Here is a 21,300-nt window from a genome sequence, read left to right on the forward strand (position 1 = left end):
TATAACATAATCTTTCACCTCTAAATTTTCTTGCATTGTCTCATACAAGAGCTTTTGGGGGATACTTCATATCTAAGCCATAACAGACCACTTCATTGCAAACCTTTAATAAACTAACCATTATCTATTGGCCAAATAATGTTTCCTACAAATATGCTACTGCATTACAATATATAAGATGTTTGTATTAATAAAATATTGTTTAATCAAATCTAAGATACTATAGATACTATACTATACTATACTATAAGGTGTATCATTATTTTATGTACAATTAAACTATGACATCTGTAAGATGCATTCCAATGTTAATGGTGTTTGGATATGAAAGAGGGAAATGTGCCTCTTAGAATCTATGAAATAAAGTGACTCATTTTGTCACAATCACAATGTAGTTTCTGAGGCAATGGTGAGTTTTATTTCTGTAACAAAATACCTAAGGGTAAGAACTATATTTTTAAAAGAGATTTATTTAGATGGATTTATTTAGGAATGAATATGCTGGAGATGCAATAGCATGGAACTAGTACTACTGAGCTCTGGTAAAGATCTTCTGGTTATATCACAACATTGGCAGATGGTATCATGATCAGAGCACATGTAAGAGGAAACAATCACATGGTGAGAAAGGAAGCCAGTAAATCAGGCAGGAGCCTGGCTAGCTCTTTTTATAATATCACTCTCATAGGAATTAATTAGCATCCTATGAGAATTGACATTAATCCCTTCCAATGGTAGGATCCCAATAACCTAACCCCCTTTCTCTAGGCCACACCTCTTAAAAGTTCCAACATCTCAACACTACCACACTGGAGACCATGCCTTCAACACATAAACCTCTGAGGTCCAACCATATTCAAAACACACCAAATGAATTCTAAATGTCCATCTACAATCATTTGGTTTTCAAGAAAATGCATGACCCCAAAAAGAGGTTTGGTTATACAAAAAGATTGAGTATCAACATACTAAAACAAATATCCATTAAATATACAAAAAAGTTATTTCCATGGCTATTTTTACTGATATAAAATAATAACTATAAAATGTATCAAGTCAGGCTTTCCTGTATTTCAGATATTATTACATCTAATTCTCACTATGGTCTTTTTTTAATATTTATTTTTTAGTTGTAGCTGGACACAATATCTTTATTTTATTTATTTTTATGTGGTGCTGAGGATTGAACCCAGGGCCTCGCAGGTACAAGGAAAGCACTCTACCACTGAGCCACAATCCCAGCCCCCTCACTATAATCTTGCAAGGTAAATATTATCCCCACTTTAGGCACTAGAAAACCAAGATTTGGAGAAATAAACTGGTTTTTTAAAAGTGTCATAGCCAGTAAAATGAAGAAAATGCAGTTTAATCAACACATTTAGTTAAAATTAAAGCTACTTTATTACCTTCAAATATGAAGATCTCATATAACCTGAAAGAACTTTTTGTTTTATTCTATTCATTCCTAAAAGTTCATCCTATCTTCCTTACCATTAGTTGGACAAATTTATCAACAAAGAGTACCTATGTTTTGTCTCAACGCCCGTAACCTCTTAAAATCTAGAAGAAAGCAAAAAACAACTGTGTTCTGAATATATCAGCAAACTCCTTTTGTCATATCCAAACCAGTCAGTGTACTCATTTTTGAGAAACACTACTCAACATTTTAGAAATAAGACTCTGGTTCGAGGCAGATGAACAGGCATTTCACAGAAAGGCCTAGAATCTTGGCCTCTGCTGTCACAGATGCTAGGAATCCCAGAATGACCCAAAAATTGTATACACACAGAGACAGTGCAATAAAAGGAAATTAAATTGAGATAATTTGTTGTAAGCCATCTACGTTTTAGAGGTATGCAGTAGCTGCTAGTGACATGTTGCTATTAAAATTATAATTTTGAGTAGCTAAAATTAAAAATTCAGTTCCTCTCTTTCATTAACCATATTTCAAGTACTTAAAAGCAACATAACTAATGGCCACATATTGGAAAATGAAGATTCAGAACATTTTCTGTATCTCAGAAAGCTCCATTATATTCTACAGTTTGTCTATCAAGAACACAGTAAGATTGCCAGTGATAAAACCTATAGTAGTCAAGTGCCTGGTCTGGTTTGATAGTAAAATAACATACTATTATTGCCTACAAGATATAGCCTAGAATGTGAATGCTAGGTACATTTCCTATTGTGAATTAGTAAACTGGCACATCACTCCGTTGTAACCTTAATAACATTCAGTAAATCACTTATTAAATACCTACAATATCACAATTGTTGAGAAAGTTGGTCATTTACACTGTTCTACACATAGAATCTGAAGCTCAGAAAGGTCTTACATCTAACAGTAATAAAATCAGAATTCATATTAGTCTTTTAAAGTCCAACTAAACTCTAAAAGCAACATACAATATATTAAAAGATACATGCAGAGTTATGAAACAGAATGGAACCATACAGGTAGTATTAAGGTTTTTTTAAAAAGAAACACAAGGCAGGGATCAGAGTTAGGAAGGTCTCAAAACAATAAGAATGGCAGCACATTAAAAGCATCAAACAGGGGCTGGGGATGCTCACTGGTAAAATACTTACCTGGCATGCACGGGGCCCTGGGTTCAAATCCCAACATCATTCATTCATTTATTTCTCCCTAACATGATGGGGAAAATGGTGTGTGTGTGTGTGTGTGTGTGTGTGTGTGTGTGTGTGTTATATCCAGGGAAAAAGATATCCCACCAAGAACCTGACCCATCCAAACATCATAGGACCTTGGCCAGACAGCATTACGTAAGTGGGTGCTTAACTCTCCCTTTCTAATCACATATTTAGTCAGTCACTTTCTGGTTATCATTCATCTTCCCTTGTATGTTAGTGGAAGGAACAGGGAAATAACTTGGTGATAAGAAAAACATTTGAGCCTAGAATGTGAATGAGGTACATTTCCCATTGTGAATTAGTAAACTGGCACATCACTCCCTTGTAAGCTTAATAACATTCAGTAAATCACTTATTAAATACTATTGCCCAAGCCCATCAATCTAGAGTCACTGAAAAGACCAATTCTAATCAGAATTTGAACCACAGTGAATTCACCAAGATAAAGATATTCTGTGAGGCTTCTGGGCAGCCAGAATGTTCTCAAGAATTGTGCTGATCTCAAATAGTACCTTTTATCCAAATTCCATGAGTATTTATTAGTCCCTGTAGCAAATGTCCTGACAGTTCTGACTACCAAATTTATTTTAAATCTATCCTTCCCCTTCAACCCTTCTCTTACCTCAATGGAACCACAGCACAGAAAACCTACAAAATGATAAAAGATTGGAATCTGGAGCACAGGCCTTGGTTCATAATCTTGATTCCACCACGAACTAGTAGTGTGACCTTGCCTAACTACTTAAATGATATTTTTTATATAAAATGGGATATAAACATACATCAACAGGCCTATTGTAAGGATCACATTCATGTGAGTTACTAAATGTGACAAATGCTGGATGACTGTATCTACTACCTTCCTGACACCCAGTAACCATTCAAGAGATGCTATATATTGTTACTAACACATTTCACCAAATCTAAGATACTACTAGTAACTTACATCATTGTTGTGTATATATACTTCTAAGAATGAAAAAAGTTTACCAACTTAACTATGACATAGCATTAATTGGAAGAAAATCTGATTTCAAATGTTAAAATGTGAAAAAGTACATATAAAAATCTATTAAAAATTTAATTTAAGCCTTCATTATCTTTGGATATACTATTTGGTTTTCCTGTCTTTGATGTCGATCTCTTCAAAATCATACATCTTATTTTGAACTGATTCCTCTCCCTAATCTTTTATTTAAAACCCTCTATAGTTCACACCCAGGAAAATGTTTAAACTCCTTAACATAATATTCTAAGCCCTATCCCCCGATCCTTCCCAGCTCCTTTCCAACTTCATTCTGCTGGCTCTTCAACATATCCAGTGAACCAGATTTCCTTAACCATGTCTGGATATTTCCACATATGCCTTTGCTCTTTCCGTCTAGACTGCCCCCAATGTCCTTTTTCCTCTTATCCATGTGATAGAATCACACTCTATCTCTAGTATCCAATTTATATATACCATTACTATAGATACTTCCAATATAAATGCTTTGCTTTCTAGGGCAAAATCAATTAGCTATTCCTCCATAAAAAAATTATAGTAAACTATGATTAAAAACCCAAAGTTAAGAATTCCTCTAATACAAGGACTAAACCTCACTTATTATCTCTCTACCACCTATCATGATTCAACAGTATAACAGCATGTTAACAACCCAGTCTATGAAATAAGACACATCTGTGTTTGAATTCTGGGCTCTACCACTTACTAGTTACATGACTTTGGGTAGCTTAGTCTAAAACTCAGGGTCTTCTGAAAAGGGGGATAACAAAACCTAATTTAGAGGGTAAAGATTAAATGTAAAATGGCTGCCACGCAAGAACACCCAATAAACATTAGCTGTAGTTATTATTATCATTATTGTTTTATTATCTTTTTTTTAAAAAAAGAGAGACATTCATGAATACTTAATAAGCAGGTTTAATACACAGTCTGATATTCTCTAGACGTATCTGCCCTGACTTTGGCTTGGCAATTTAGGGTATAAGGGGTAACACATGTAACCAGTGCTAAAAGTCAAACACAGGTGTATAACCAAGTGTATAACACAGGTGTATAACCAAATCTTCCTTTCACTGCTACCTGACTTCTCAAACCTTACATAATTCCTTAGTTCTGTCTCCTCACTTAATATGTGTTTCTACTTGTGACCATACCTAAATAGAATAATGGCTAATTCTATGTAGGTGAATAAAGAATAACACTGTTGGCATCTGAATCTCATAATTCACTCTTTTAATTAGCATACAGAAGAACCATTTTATATTTTTAATGTGATCTAATGGATGATTAGATTCAGATAAATGTATTAGTGCAGAGTATTTGAGCAATCATTTACCAAAACATTCAAATCCCTACTGAGTCTTACAAAGAAAATTTATTCTTAAAACTTAAAAGCAAAGAAATGTTTATATGGCAGTAATATGCCTCAGCAAGGAATAGCAGTAAGCAGAAGGCCAATACACCTATACCAGGTTTTGCTATCAGCTAATTTTAAGACTGACCACATATCTTGCCCTCTATAATTTATTCATCTATAAAACAAAGGGGTTGAGAAAGTCTTTTGCAATTCTAAAACTAACTGTAGAATTAAATATTAAATTTTCATTAGAAAATTGAAAAGAACTAAAATTAGATATACCCGGAAAATTCAAATAACTCACTTAAGCTATATTTAAGAATACATCTGAATATCACCTGTTTAAAGAAAAGAATTCAAAGACACAGGCTATAATCAAAATGAATACAAGTTATAAATGACCTGGACAACTAATTTTGACCAAGACAACAGCTACATAACTGTTCTCATCTGGTTTTCTTACTACACACAAAAAGGTTAAGAACAATTTATTAACATGAACATACCCATAAGCAGAAATATTAGCCAAAATCAATAAAACCATTTTCCAAGAAAATCAACACTGAACACCCTAAAGGCCTCATTTCTCTCATATAAATAATGTTCCCAATCATTATATAATGCCACTGAGCTCTATATGAGAAATAATTTTAATAGCAAATATATTGCTTTTACTATGTACCAGGCATTGCTTTAAGAACTTTTCACATTTTAACCCATATAATCCTCACACCAGTCTCATAAGTACTGTACTATTATTTTTCCCATTTTACAGATGAGGAAATTGAGGTACAGAAAGGTTAAATGATTTGCCTGAAATCACTCAGCTAATAAGTTGGTAGAGCTGAAATATGAACACAGGCAGTCTAGATTTAGAGTCTGTTGTCTGAATGTGTTATCAACCTACTAACATATGCTATAAATTAATAAGCAATAAAATGAACCAGTATGACTGTATTAATTCAACCACTAACTAGGCCACGTGACCTGATTCACTTAATCTATTTGACCTATATTTCCCATGAAAGTAAAAAAGGAAAATTGAGCTAAATATTCTCGGAAGTTCCTTATAGATCTAACATTCCATGACCTATAATCCTAAGGCCACAACTATAGTGCAGCAACAGCTTTAACCACTGTTAGCTTCCTCTTTTCACCCTTATCACTACATCTCATTGCCTTTTTCTTATGTCTCATCCTCATAAGGTCCTCTATCAGTTGCTTGTTCAGTAATAGTTACTATGATAATCTTAAGGAAAATATAAGTCACAGAGGGGAAGTCTATCCTACTGACCACACTGTACCACCTTCCAAACCCTGCAGGCTGAGACCTGGAACTAAAAATAACCCAGCCATAATTGCACCGTCCTACCAAACAGATGCTACAGAACAGTCAGTGGTGCTTGAGAACAGGTGGAACAGGCCTAAATGTATATATTAATAAAGAGATGGGTTTATTTACTTTTTATAAAGCAGTATGATGTAGGACTTAATAGTAGGAGCTCTTACAATCTCATTCTACTGTCCACAATTAGCAGTATCAACATAATCAGTTACTTAATGGCTCCAAGACTCAGTCTCCCTCTTCTACAACGGTGATAACAACCTATATAAAAAGCTTGCATAAACAGCTTTAGTTCTTTTCTCAAAAATAAAAAATAAAAATAGGGCTGGGGTTGTGGCTCAGTGCTAGCGCACTCGTCTGGCACGTGTGCGGCACTGGGTTCGATCCTCAGCACCACAATAAAAATAGATAAATACATAAAATTAAGGTATTGTGTCCATCTACAACTAAAAAAATATCTAATAAGTAAATAAAAATAATCGGCTGTTACTGCCACTACTACCACCACTGATATATTTACCATTCCTGTACAAAAACAAGAGCTCTAGAGTCTGACAGATTTGATTTCAAATTCTGGCTCTACTTAGTTACTAGGTGTATAGCCTTGAGCAAATTAACTAATTTCTCTAAGTCTGGGTTACCTCCTCAAGTAAAATGAAGATAATATTTATCCTGCAGAACTGTTGTAAAGACTAAATGAAGATAACATAATGTAAAGCAGATGACACCTGGTTCTTAAGCACTCAATAAATGTTATTTCTTTTCTCCTTAATGACAAGCTGACCACATTTCTGCTAATTCAATTCAAAGAAAGGAAAGTAGAGTTAGGAATCAGATGAAATCCCGATAAGCCAACTTTTTTTTTCTCTCTATTGTTCTTTGCTGTGGAAAAGGTATCAGAAAATCCTCTTGCTATGGTTTCTTTTACCTCTTATGGGATTCATAGAACTAGAGAGGGATTTTTCATGGCATCTCCAAACTTCCCTTGGGATCCTCAAAACCCTCTCATGGAATCAAAGATGTCAAAAGTATTTTCATAATAATACCACAACGTCATCTATTATGTTTCTACTGGCTGGTAAAAGGTGCTCTTGAATAGTCTTGTGGGGTTTTTGTTGTTGCTGCTATTGTTGTTTAAAATGATATTTGTATGTGTGTATGTTTGTTGTTGTTTGTGGTACTGGGAATCAAACCCAGGGTCTCAGACATGCTAGGCAAGCCCTCTACTACTGAGCTACATTCCCAACCCTGCTCTTGTGTTTTAAACATTTCTCAGTTTTAGTTTCTAATAGAGTATATATTAATAGACATTGAAATCCTCAGTACTTTTTAAGAATTTCAAGTGGTTCTGAGAGGAAAGAATTTGAGAACCACTGCTCTTACTGCTCTTAAAAAAAAAAAAAAGCGCACAAAGCACATACTCTGTGAAATTACAACTTTATCAATTTAGCCTAATAAGTAACTCACACAAAAATCTAAATATGTCCCACTTTCCTCTATGATTATATTCCAGTCTTTCAATCTTCAAAAAATCACTTGTCCACTAACCATCTGTGAAAAGTCAATATCAGAGCTATATCTGAGGATTTATCTCCACATTTCTAGCCTAAGGTCTTTATAATACTGCAGGACACCTTCAATAAAAGACTATTTTCTTAATCAACATGTTAATCTTGTTGAGGGAGTCAGGTGCAGGTGGGGCACACCTATAATCCCAGCAATACAGGAGGCTGAGGCATGAGGATGGCAAGTTCAAGGCCAGCTTCAACAACTCAGCAAGACCATGTCTCAAAATAATAAGGACTGGGGATATAGCTCACTGGTAGAGCACCCCTGGGTTCTATTCTCAGCAACAAAAATAAACAAACATTAATATATTACAGAAAATTTGAAAACTGTTATGTTTACAATAAGATTATTTATATCTTCCTTTGGCCTCTATCAAATAAACGAATTGTAAAGGATTTTCTGATCTGTCTGAATATATACTATATTTGGTGACAGGAAGAATAGATGACCATATTTCAATGTGACTAAACAAATCAGACTTCAAGATATATAAGCATCATTTACAATAGTGATCAAAATGTATAAACACATTCCAAGTCCCTAATCGACCATCTTCTCATTCTACACCATTTTAAATTTTGGAAACACCAAGTTGACTGAAATACAATACCAGAAAAACATACATGTATTTCATTTTTTCCTCTATTTTTTAAGGTTATGAGAGAGCCAGAATCTATCAGCCTACATAGCAAATAATAAAGTTCTATAAATATTTATTTATTGAATCAATAAATGATTTTTAAGATTTTTGTTTGTGAACTTTGTGTACTTGGCTTTTTTTTTGCATTTACTCAGTAAGAAAAGATCTGAAAAGGCAAATACACTGGGCAAGAGAACCCTAGTAACTTTTAACTCTCTCTCAATCCTAAAAACCAATTCAACATCAGGCAACCCATAAACCAGCTTTGGTTAATCTTGGGCAACATCTTCCAAACTTCTATAATGGCACATGCCTACCCATTTTTTTAAAAATTTTATTATGCACCTCCAGTATATGTATATCTATTTATAACTTATACCCATCTACAACTGTGTATGCTATAAAACAAAGAATTTTAAATTTTTTTAGTTGTGGTTGGACACAATATATTTATTTTATTTATTTATTTTTATGTGGTGCTGAGGATGGAACCCAGCGCCTCGCACGTGCTAGGCGAGCACTCTACCACTGATCACAGCCCCAGCCCAAAATAAAGAATTTTTAAGTTAAAAGTTTTACAAAGATGAAACAAGGATAAAATAATTTTTATCTTTCATTCACAAATAGTACAAAAATACTTTATATCTAAGAGATAATCAAAGTATTTCAAAGGTCTAATTCAAAATTCAAGTCCATTTTGAACTTAATTATAATGGATATGAACTGAAAACTAGACCTTACAAGGCAGAATATTCATAATATATAACACAGAGTGGAGTTAACTGTGGATGACAGTGGCTGTAACTTTATTTCAGAGTTATCCTAATGTCTTCATAATTTTGAAATTTCTCAGTATACTTAGCATTAAAATGTTCTTGTTTATATCTGTAATTCGGATGACCAAAAGCTAGTACTAGAAATAGAACTGTCAGTTCCGTTATTTTCTTCTTGTTTACTAGTGCTTGGTATTATTGATATTATTATTTTGGCTTCCTTGTTGTTGTTGTTGTAGTTGGACACAATACCTTCATTTATTTTTATGTGGTTCTGAGGATGGAAACCTAGTGCCTCACACATGCTAGGCAAGCACTCTACCATTGAGCTACACCCCCAGCCCTTGTTTTGACTTCTTTACAGGAACTTTTTAAGTTTTGTCCACTTCATAAGGTTAGTTTGGTTAAAACTTAATAATATTTATATATTAACTTAATTAGGCTCCCATTACTGGATTAATTGCTATCTGCTGAAAGAGAACAAGTAAGAAAAACATGGGCAATCCTGTTTCCCTCAGAATTCTTGTGTATAGGTTCCTTAGCAAGAGTACTACATCAATCCACTTGTTAAATATTAGTGAAATTTTATTTCTTCCTTTCCATATGCATAAAAATAAATAAAATGAACAGTTCTAATACTATCTTATTTTATTCCATGGGGGTACTGGGTATACTGCTTTGGGGCCTTCAACTCAATTATACCTGAAATCACTTGCATGACTTGATCAGTCTCTCAAATACTTTCCAGAACAGGACTAAGTTTGAAGCCAGGACTAATTTTCCATGGTCACCTCAGGTCAAATAAGATTCTTAGGTTCTTATGATCTGGGCCTTCACCCAAAAGTTGATCCAAAACCAACCTTCAGGGATGGATGGACAAGGATAATCTTACTAGCATACTCACACTAGCATACAATGATAATAAAGAACAGTTACAGCTTCCTATCTCTACAACATTCATTCACTCATGTAAGAAACATTTATAAACGCCAGACATCTCACTACCATAGTCATTTACAAGTGTTATCTTAAATATACTATACTGTACTTTCATTTGCAGAAATGCCTTAGAGAAAAAGTGTGGCTTGTGCCCCATCAGGTGGCCAAACTGGAAATTTCAAACAAGTTCCAGCAAGGCAAGTTAACCCTATCTAATCAATATAATACCTTTGAGAAATTGAAGCCTGCAACAAAACTGGCCTCATGGGAGAGTTCTATAATTGAAAATCATAATATTATTTCAATGTTTCCTTATATTTAAAAATAAGAAAGTACAGTTTATGCAGGATCTCTCCTTTCCCAAATCCTGCAATTAAAAAAAAAAAAAAGACCAGCCTTCTTTTATTTAAGTTAAAAGTTAAAAGAGTTTCATTGGGTTAGCTTTCTATTCAAAGATCAAAACCTCATCAAAAAAATTTTAAAGGGTATTTATTAAGACGATGATTTATAAAACAATCCTTTAAGTTCTATCCTTTCATGAAACAAACATGATTAAACTATAATAAAGCACAAAAATTTAAAGTTAGATGGGTCCTTAGATAATAAGAGTCTGTGAGCTTAGAAACCATCAAGTTTAGTTCTCTTAGCATTATTGATGAACCTTAAACAAGCCAATGAGAAAGTGATTAAATCAGGGTTACACAGCTAGTGTGACCTGACTCCCAATGCTTACACATCTAAAGCCAAAGAGACTAGCTGTGTGTGTGTGTGTGTGTGTGTGTTGGGGGAGGGGTGCGCATGGTGCCACATGATTGGGGGCAGTGCACATAGTGGGGTGGGGGTGCCATACACTAACCAAATGGCTGAACCTCTTTGGACCTAAGTTTTCTTGCCTGGAAAAACAAAGAGGTAAACAATCTTTCAATTCCCTTTCAGCTCTAAAATTCTGTAATGTAAAGGCCTCATCATTTTATTATCTTACACAACTACAGTATACACTGGGGGGAAAAAAAAAACATTCTGGATTCCTGAGAAACCAAAAAAGCACAGGACCCTAGGGAAGAAAACAAGTCAGCCGCTTAAGTCACCAAATATGTTTGCTTCTTTTGCTAATATTCTGTAAAATATTAACATGGTCATACTAGTCTATTTGGATGAAACTGGTCTAAGTTAATTCTGATTAATCTATTACAGAGCTCTAAAAAAACACAATCGCTGATTCTAAATCAAAAAAGTCTGATAAAGACATATTCGTGTGTGTGTGTGTCTGTGTGTTGCTGGGGATTGAACTCTGCATGTGAGGCAAGTACTCTACAACTTCATGTTGTTCTATTCTTTTATGCTTTTTATGCTTATTATTTTCCTATTAAGACTAATCCATGAACTCCACATTTTAAATTACAAACTTTAATAATTTCAGGATATTGAAGGGCTACAATTGTTAATAATTTTAACAATCCATTAAAAGTGTGGTGGTGCATGCCTATAATATTAGCTACTCAGGAGGCTGAGATAGGAGGAGCACAAGTTCAAGACAGCCCAGCCATCTTAGTGAGATCCTATCTCAAAATAAAATAATCTAGGGATATAGCTTGGGGGTAGAAAACTTGCCTACCATGTGTGAGGCCCTGGGTTTGACCCATCCCTTCTCACACACAAAATAGTTAAGTAAAAAACTTACGAAATAGAAGAGACCTTGAGAACTTCTGGTCCTATATTCATTTTTTTTTTAAACAGAAAAGAGTTCTGGAAAGACAAAAAGATTGTCCCAGGGTCTCAAGGCTAACAAACACAAGAACTAGCACTTATTATGCCGCCATGTATATAAAATGTTGTATATAACTATTACATAAAATTATAGTTGTGAACAAAATTTTCAGCTTCTATCTAAAGCTCTGCTTAATTCAAGTAATATTTAAAATAGTAAGATGACATAAAAACCAAAGAAGCTGAATAGGTCACATTGGTTCACAGCACTAGAAAGCAGCCTAGGCTAGAAATCAAGAGTAGTATACCAAAATGTCATCACCAGTGCCTGAAAAACAAATCCAAGTGTCTGTTCTACTAAATGTGTTTTAGGAGCATCATGTTCAGACATGAGAAAGTACGTATCCCTGAATTATGAGAAGGTCCTTTTCTCTAGCCAAGTCCTTTTTCCCTAAACTTTTAAGCTGCTCACATTCCTGGAACCTATAAATGTGCTCACTCATATCCCTTTATTGCTTTTAAAGGAACAGCATCAACTCTTCAGAAACAATACAACACAAAGATTCCAACCCTCTACAAATTTCTCTAATGATTTCAATTAAAAGAAAAATGCCCCTTATTTAATTTTGCCTATCAAACAATAAGTTTTTCCAGGACAGGAGTCAAACAGTAGGAACTCTCTATAGAATCAAATTGCAAGTAATTATAACTGAAAGCAAATTATCCACAATATGTGAATTTAAAAAAAAAAAATACAATTGGCCTCAGAAAGATAATGCAGTCACACATAAGCTCAAGAATTTTGTCCCTATGTGTCCAACCAAGAGTAATCATTTAGAAATAGCATCCAAATGGACTATGTGAATGAGGTTTCTCTATGTACAAAGCTGACATTACAAATCAAGAGTTAATTCCATTTTCAAACTTAATCTTTTGCTTCTCCTTTTGGCTCCAGATTTTCCAAATTAATTCTATGAAACAGTGAAGTGTTGAAATACTTAAAATGAATCACAGAATATCCAGCCACTGTAACTTCTGCCCAAATCAAGCATTCTACACTATGTAACAAGAATAAGCTGTGGTTCAGCATTCTCATGTCCTAAGCCTCTATGAAGAACTGGCAGTGGTGCTGAAAATTACTACTAGAAAGATGGAAGACCAATACCCTTCTTTCAATAAAATTCATCATCTGGACTCTAGCCAAGGTTTTAAAACTAACCGAACATATTACAAACAATAAATCAACAACTCTATAGACCAAAGTGTTAGCCCCTTCTCTTACAAAATGTGGTCACAAAACACTACAAGAAAATTAAGTGACAAGAAGGCATTGATAATTCTAGAGCATTCTTTTCTGACAATTATCAAACTCTGTTATAAGTAAATTTAAAATCTTTAAGATTCTGTTTAACCTACCTACATCTTTTTATCTATCTTCTTCAATTATTAAAATGAATAAATGAATTCACTGCTGTTACCTAAACATCTTATTACTAAACTTATATAAAAATTAAATAGAAAACCAAAATAGTTCAATTCATAAAATCTGGCTAGTATATATGTATTCATATTGATTTTATACTCTTTGTTCCTGAACATAACATAAATGTGAATTCCTGGAGGTTACAGATAAGTCTTTCTCTATCCAGGAGCTGAACTAGCTACTGAGAATAAGCTATTGCAATGCTTAAAGCCCTTCAGGTTTCTTACCTTCTAAATATATAAATATATTCTAAACATATAAATGGTTTCATTATCTTTACTTTTTCCTGTATTGACATAGGTTTCTTATCACTAATGAATACCTTCCAGGAGCTGTTATCACAGAATCTGGGAGGAAAGGGGAGCATAATTTCTGTAATACATAGGTAAGATACAGTGTTTACAATATAGTAATAATCTCCCTAGCTAACAAAAACTTAGCAGACAAACTGAAATTTTTATATAATTTTTCCTCCCTCCTCATTCTTCCCTTCATCCAAAACATATTAATATAAGAGCCCAAACCAAAGAATGTGTGATTACTCTGTACACTTCATGCAATCAGTAAAAAGACAAGCCACTGTCTTAACAAAACCGAATCGCTGGTTACAATACGTCTGTAAACTATAACCACTGCATTTGTGATATACATTTAAACCAAGTTTCAATCCTGTTACAAAGCCTTTGTCAACATTGGCCAAGTGGGGGAAAGCCGAAGCGCTCCGCTCGGTGGCATGAAGGAAATCAGTGGAGGGGCTAATCTCAGAAAAGCAGGATTCCTTGGTGAGAGGTGAGCGGAGGGAAACAAGACCTAACCTTGTCGAGGGGGCGCTCGCCCAGGGTGGGGACGAGAGGTCAGGGTGAGCCGGGAGGAGGTTAGCGCGGAACCGCGGCAACCCGGGGCTGCCCTCACACCGCGACTCCCCCACCTGCGGCTCGCCCTCCCACTAGCCTGCCCCGGCCCCGGCCCGGGCTGTGCCCTTCCTCCCGCCGCCGCCAGCATATCCGTTACTCCGGCGGCAGCGGGCTGCGGGGGAGGGGAAGCACAGCGGGGCCGACCGCGGCGGGGATGCCGCAGTGGCTCCCCGCAGCAGCCGGTCAAAGTCCGCCCGGGCGCAGGGAGGCAGCAGGCGCGGAAGGCAGCGGTGGAGGTCAGGACTGGCGAGATGGTGGCCCCTCGGAGTCCTCCCACACCCCGGCCGCCGCCGGTACCTCATACTGGATGTACTGCTTCCTCCACTCGGGAGTGATGTGCGCGGAGAGGTGCTCGGCGAACTTCATTCTGCCGTTTCCCCCTCACTCCCACCCGGGTCCAGCAGCTACAGGCGGCGGCGGCGGCGGCGGCGGCAACAGCGACTCCGACTCCTCCCCACATGGGCCCCGGCGCGGCGCGGCTCTGCGCTCTCTCCTCCTCCGCCGCCGCCGAGGTCTCCTCAGAGCCGCCCTCCCGCCATCTTCCTCCTCCTCTCCATAGCCCCGCCCCGCCCCGCCCTCTAGACGTCATCGCCATGGTAACCGCCTACGCCGCACCGACGAAGGGGCAGGGTAGGGGGCGGAGCTTGGGTGAGTTCCTTAATTCTCCGCCCCTTCTGGGCCGGACGCACTGGAGGCACCTCCCCTGACCTCTTCCGTCTGGCTCTCGTTGGCCTACAGCTGCTCTGTGCTGCCTGCCTGTGAAGCATCAGTGTTGTTATTGTAATTAATATTAATACTGTAGCAACAATAATCCAAGCAAGACGTTTATATTTGCAAAGAAAGAACTGTGCAAATGTTTTTCTATTTTAATACTTATTCTTCATAAAACCCTCAAGGATGGATCAGCATTAATCCAAATTGAGTAGTTAAAACAGGTAAGGGCCAAATGTATTTAAAGAAACAGTATTATGTATGCTCAAAAAATGCTTGTTGAATTTAAAAACAACACCAAAAAGTGCATGATGCTTCCGAATTTCAGTGTAATTTTTAGTCCCAGGGCTACCAAAAAGCTAGTAATAACCTGGATCCAACCAGTACTGGGGACACCAACTAGATCTGTGACTGAGCTTCCTGGATGGTTGGGAGTGAGGGTTAAGAGGAAAACTGATGCTGGGAGGAAAGAGAATTCCATAGAAGTACAGTATCTAGCCCACCCCTACTGAGACCAGAATTGGCCCAGCCACTAGGCTTAACTGTGTCCCTGGGAAACAAGGGGAAGAGATCACTCATGCAGTTCAGCACTACGTTGAATGTGGGAGTGATTGTCCAGAAGGGCCTTATTTGAGACAGAAACCCAGGTCCCGCCCTGGGTGGAGGAACCCTGGATAATATAATAGTTAACATTTATTGGAAACTGTCCCTGCAACCACTGCTCTAAACCTCTTACATATACTTTGACTTTTAATTCTCACAATTTTAATGAGACCCAAGATTTACTAGGAGGGTATTGTGCCTGGAACAATATCCTGAGATATAAATTCTTGCTATTGGCTTCTCCCACCACCTCCTCCATGTATCTTTCCCCTTTCTCCCCCACTAATTTATGCCAGTGGGAGTTCTGCAATTGTTTCCTCAGGGGAAAGATGAGGCATGATGGAAAATAGGCATAGGCTTTGAGTCTTTCTGGGTTTTTATTATACAAAAGCCTCACTCTCTAGTGAAAGAGTAATGAAGGACAAAACAAGAAGAAAAAGATGAGGAGAAGAAGCATGAAGTCTCCCCTCACTTTAGCCTTGCATTGCCCCCACTATAAAAATTCCCTTCTACTGGGGGTGAACATCCTGGGACACAGGCAAAAGAGAGCTAAGCTCCCAGGATGGAGGCACACCACAAAAGGAAAATGACTGCCTGGTGTCGTTTTCTGTCAGAAGACAGAACCAAGGCCAGCAACAAGAGAGATTCTTGGGCCTTTAGTCAGATATGACCTAAAATGTGGACTCTTTACAGCAACCTTTATAGACCATCGCACACTGCACCCAGCAGTATAGTATCTGCATGCCTTAATTTCACACAGATCCGTGGCTCAATCAAGGGAAAAAGGAAATCCTCAATACTAGCTCTAAAGCCAAAAATTCTTATTTTTTCTCATACCTAATCCAGAGCCCTGCCACCAGATAGACATGAAAATTATAATTTATCCACAAGTAAATTTAGTAAGAATGCTCCTTATTCCTAGCAATATTTCAGATATCTCACAACAAAACCATCAAATAACGTGAATGGTTTTTATCGAATACCCACTCTCTGCAGAGCATCATGCCTCGTGCTATGAAAGACTATCCACATAGTTTTACTTGAATCAGAAGAGCTTTTTGTTTAGACTTCCACTTTTGAATAGGCAAGTAATTATTCATCTGATAAAACTTTATTAAGTACTGTAATATTACAGTTATTCTACTTTGGGAATGAAGGACAGTTTGAAAACGTTTAAGACTCTATCTTTTCCTTGGAGGAAATCACAATCTAGTCAAATGGTGGGCATATAGATCAACAGCTACTATGTGATACATTCTGTAATTGCTTCAGCAAACAAATGTCCAGGTGATCAGAAAGTAAACAATGGTATCACAGGGAAGGTGATTTTGAAATCCAGGCTTAGATAAAAATTTGACAAGGAAAGGGACACCTCAAAGATCTCAAAAACAAAAGGTAAGATGCCAGAAGTGTGAAAAGACTTAACAAGAAACGCAGGCACAGTGGTGCATGCCTAGAATCCCAGCAACTTGGGAGACTGAGGCAGGAGGATCACAAGTTCAAAGCCAACCTCAGCAATTTGGCAAGGTCCTAAGCAACTTAGCAAGATGTTGTCTCAAAATAAAAAGGGCTGGGGATGTAGCTCAGTAGTTAAGTGCCCCTGGGTTCAATCCCTGGTAACAAAAAAAGAATGATGAAGAAGTTATCTGACTAGAATATCATTTAAGGTAGCAAAATTTCCCCTCCTCAGTGAAACTTTTCCTACTCTGTCCCTTTCCCCAGTCTGGCTCCTACATCACCCTACTGTATTCCCTTCAATATATTGTCATTAATAATCTGTATCAGACCATGCACTCCTTGAAGACAAATTGCTTATTTATCTTGTCTACAATTTAGTATACTGCCTGGCACTCAAGCATTCAATAAGTGTTGAAGGAACAAGGGAAAGGAGGAAGAAAAGAAGAAAGGGAAGAAGGGAAGGGCAGACCACATGGAGGGAAGTTGCAAGAAATGTGAACTAGAACAAAATTGTGAAGGAATCGATTGGCATAGGCATAGAGTTCTTTGAAGAAGTTTAAATGGTAAGCGACTAATGCAGGCTTGGGAAAGCAGTACGTATAGTGTAACTTTCTAGTTTTGAACACTGACTCTGGTAATAGACAGACCTGAGTTAAAATTCTAAATCTGGCATTTACAAGCTTTGAGACTTGGTCAAAGTTCATTAACTCTTAAAGTCCCAGTTTCCTCATCTCTCAAATGGGGACTAGAACACCTCCCTTACTGATTATTTTAAGGATTAAATGAAATTATGCATATAAAGCATTTAGCATGATGATTGGCCCCTAATTGAACATTTGATAACAAGTAGCCCCTCAAAAACTTCTGTCAGCTGTGTGATGGATACATGAGAGTTGGGACAAACCCAAGATCAATTTATTCATAAGCACTCACTATGTAGGAGGTGCTGGCCTAATAACTTTGTAAATGCAAACTTTGTTTAACCCTCACAAGAACCCTTAGTGGTAGCTACTATCATTATCTTCATTTTAGGGTTGAGTAAACTCAGAAAGAGAAGTTATGCATCTTGCACATGATCACCTACCTAGCAGGTAGTCCACCTGGGTTTGAACCCCGGCAGCTCAACTCCAGGGTCCTTGGTCTTGAACACTACATTATATGATTGTTGATGTAACAACTCAGGTTCCATCATGGTAATGAACTGAAGGAGATGTGACATATGACTCTAATGACACTGTAGATGCGGCTGCTATGAACTGAGATAAGGAACACAAGTAGAGAACAGGTTGGGGGCATTATCAGATGTATTAAATATTTAGGAATCTATGGGACATGGAGTACTCTGGTTGGATATACAGATCTAGAGCTCTAGAAAGAGAGGTTAAGACTGAACACTAGGGAGCCATTCACATTTAAGTCATAATTAAGTCTGCTTAGTCTGCTTGAGGAGAGAGTATTGAAAGTGAAATGGAAGAGGCTAAGAGAAGATCCTGGTGTGGGCCAAATGGAGAAGATGAGCCAGGGAAGGAGGCTGAGATATGTCCAGAACAAGCAGCAAGACAATTGGAGAGAGTAGTGTCAAGGAAGCCATAAAATGATGAAAGTTTCATAAAGGAGGCAGTGATCCATAAGTTAAATGTCATAGAGAAATCAGGGAGGGTGACCTCTAAGCCACTGTGTTTAACAAGTTGAGAGTCATTAATAACCTCTGGAAAAAATGGTCCAGACAGCATGAAGGATCGCAGAAGGCTAAGCAATGAACAGTGTTTTGTCTTCAAAGATCCCAAATTGCATTTATGCTGGTACGTGTTGTAGGATGACCAGGAGTGAGAAGTAATAGCATACTCAGCAATTAATCTAGAAATCCGTAAGTGCTGAGTTGGAATGCTTTATATTTATCACACATAATTCTAAGTTTTAGAACAGTTATACTTACCACAAAGTAACTGCTTTAAAACTTAGAATTATGTGTGATAAATATAAAGTTAAACTGTTGCTTGAAAAAACAAAACTAGTGATCATGCTGAAAGGTGAGGAACTGATCTGCAGATAAATCAAATCTTAATGTACACATCCCACTGAAGCTGGATAAGCTACCGTGTCACTGAAGTAAAGATCATGTTCAAAATACAGCCTAGTCACAATTATTTGGGGCCCAGTCCAGCTTTAAAATATGATAGACTTATAAACCCAATAGGATTCAGGATATGAACATCAGATGGTCTGTGACTCCCCTAAAATCACATGCAAAACTCCGTGTGCTCCTTGAACACTTTTCTGGAAAGGCTCCACCTATATAACTTCTCAAAACTTTCCACAAATCAAAAACATTCAGAACAAAAGTACCAGAGTACTAACTTCCACTTCCTCCCAGTGGTGGTGGGGGGGGGAGTAGGGAGGGCTAACAAAGGATTCACAAATGAAATTTCAAACTATTATTCAATTCTGCAATTTTTAGAAATACTTTTATTTTGACACAGATTAGATTAAGTACACCTCAAGTATTTGTTTTTAAGGAATGAGGTTATTTTGCAAGTTATGAAAGAGCACTTCTAATCTAGGGATGAATTAGTAGTGGAGTGCCTGCTTAGGTGCACAAGGCCCTGGGTTAAATACCCATCACCAAAAAAAAAAAAATTATAGTATTCATTCGTTCTATCAACAAATATTTGTTGAGCAGCAACTACTTACCAAGCACTCTTCAGGGCACTGTGGATGATGGAGCAGCATCCAAAATTTCCTGACTTCATGGAGTTTGCTTTCAAATGAGAGAATACATACAATAAGCAAATTAACCCTATGCAGCAGGTTAGATGAGATACACATGTTAAGAGGAAAAGGGTGGGATAAGAGTTTTCTATATGATTTTATATAGGGTAGTCGGGAAAGGCCTTATGAGAAGGTGATTTTTAATCAGAGATCTGAAGGAAGGGAGAGAGAAAACTATGTGAATATGGGCTAGAGATGGGAGTGGGAGGTGAGAATAGAATTCAAAGCAGGGGAATCAGCAAATGCTAAGGCCCTGAAACTAGGAAGTGCTGAGAGTGTTGGAAGAACAGCAAGAATGCCAGTGTGGCTAGTGTTCCAAGGAGAAAGAGAAGGTCAGACAGGGAATTAGGAGCCATATTGCTTAGGATCTTACAGGCCAAGATAAAGATTTGGGCTCAAAGTGAATTGAAGCCTTTGGAGATTAAAAAAAAAAAAAAGGAAGAAAATTGTTTTGGATTTTTGGAAATTCGATGTGTGTGTGTGTTGGGGGGGTCTTTTTTTTTTTTTTTTTTTGCCTTTATAGGTGCCACCTTACTTCAATGCATTTAGAAATTGCAGCCTATATATATAACATAAAAGTTACCGTTTCAATCATTTTTATGTGTAACATTCAATGGCAGTGGATACATGTCAATCCACACTACAGAGACACTCTATGGACACTACTAAAATGATCAAAGTGAGAGATGATAGCAATTGGATCAACACGTTCACAATGTTGTACAATCATCACCACTATCCATTTCCAGAATTTTTCATCATCACCAATTAAAACCTTACACTCACTAAAGAATAACTCGCTATCCCCACTTCCCCATGTCCTAGTTCCTAGCAATCTCTACTCTACTTTCTGTCTGTATGAATTTGCCGATTCTAGGTACTTCATATATATGAATTTATACAATATTCATCCTTTTGTGTTTGTTTAGTTAGCACGATCTTTCCAAGGTCTACCCATGTTGTAACATGCATCAGAATTGCATTCCTCCTCAAGGTAGAGTGGTATGCTATTGTATGGAGGTACACATTCTTCATCTATTTATTCATTGATGAACATTTGAGTTGTTTCTACCTTTTCATTATCGTGAATAATGCTGCTATGAACATTGGCATATAAATATCTGCTTGAATCCCTGCTTTAAATTCTTTTGGGCACATATCTAACAGTGGAGTTGTTGAATCATATGGTGTTTCTATGTTTAACTTTTTGAAGAAATGCAGACTTTTTGAGTGATAGCATCAATCAGATAAGTCATATATATTTTTTTGCTGTGTGGTGGAAAATAGTCTTCAGAGAAGAAAAGGATGGCAAAGTGTATTAGTTTCCTATGGATGCCTTAACAAATTAGCATAAACTGCTTAATGCACAGAAAT

The sequence above is a fragment of the Marmota monax genome, unplaced genomic scaffold (assembly GCF_021218885.2).
Source record: "Marmota monax isolate L192 unplaced genomic scaffold, Marmota_monax_Labrador192_F-V1.1 WCK01_AAM20220418_F8-fsc00055, whole genome shotgun sequence".
Taxonomy (NCBI): Eukaryota; Metazoa; Chordata; class Mammalia; order Rodentia; family Sciuridae; genus Marmota; species Marmota monax.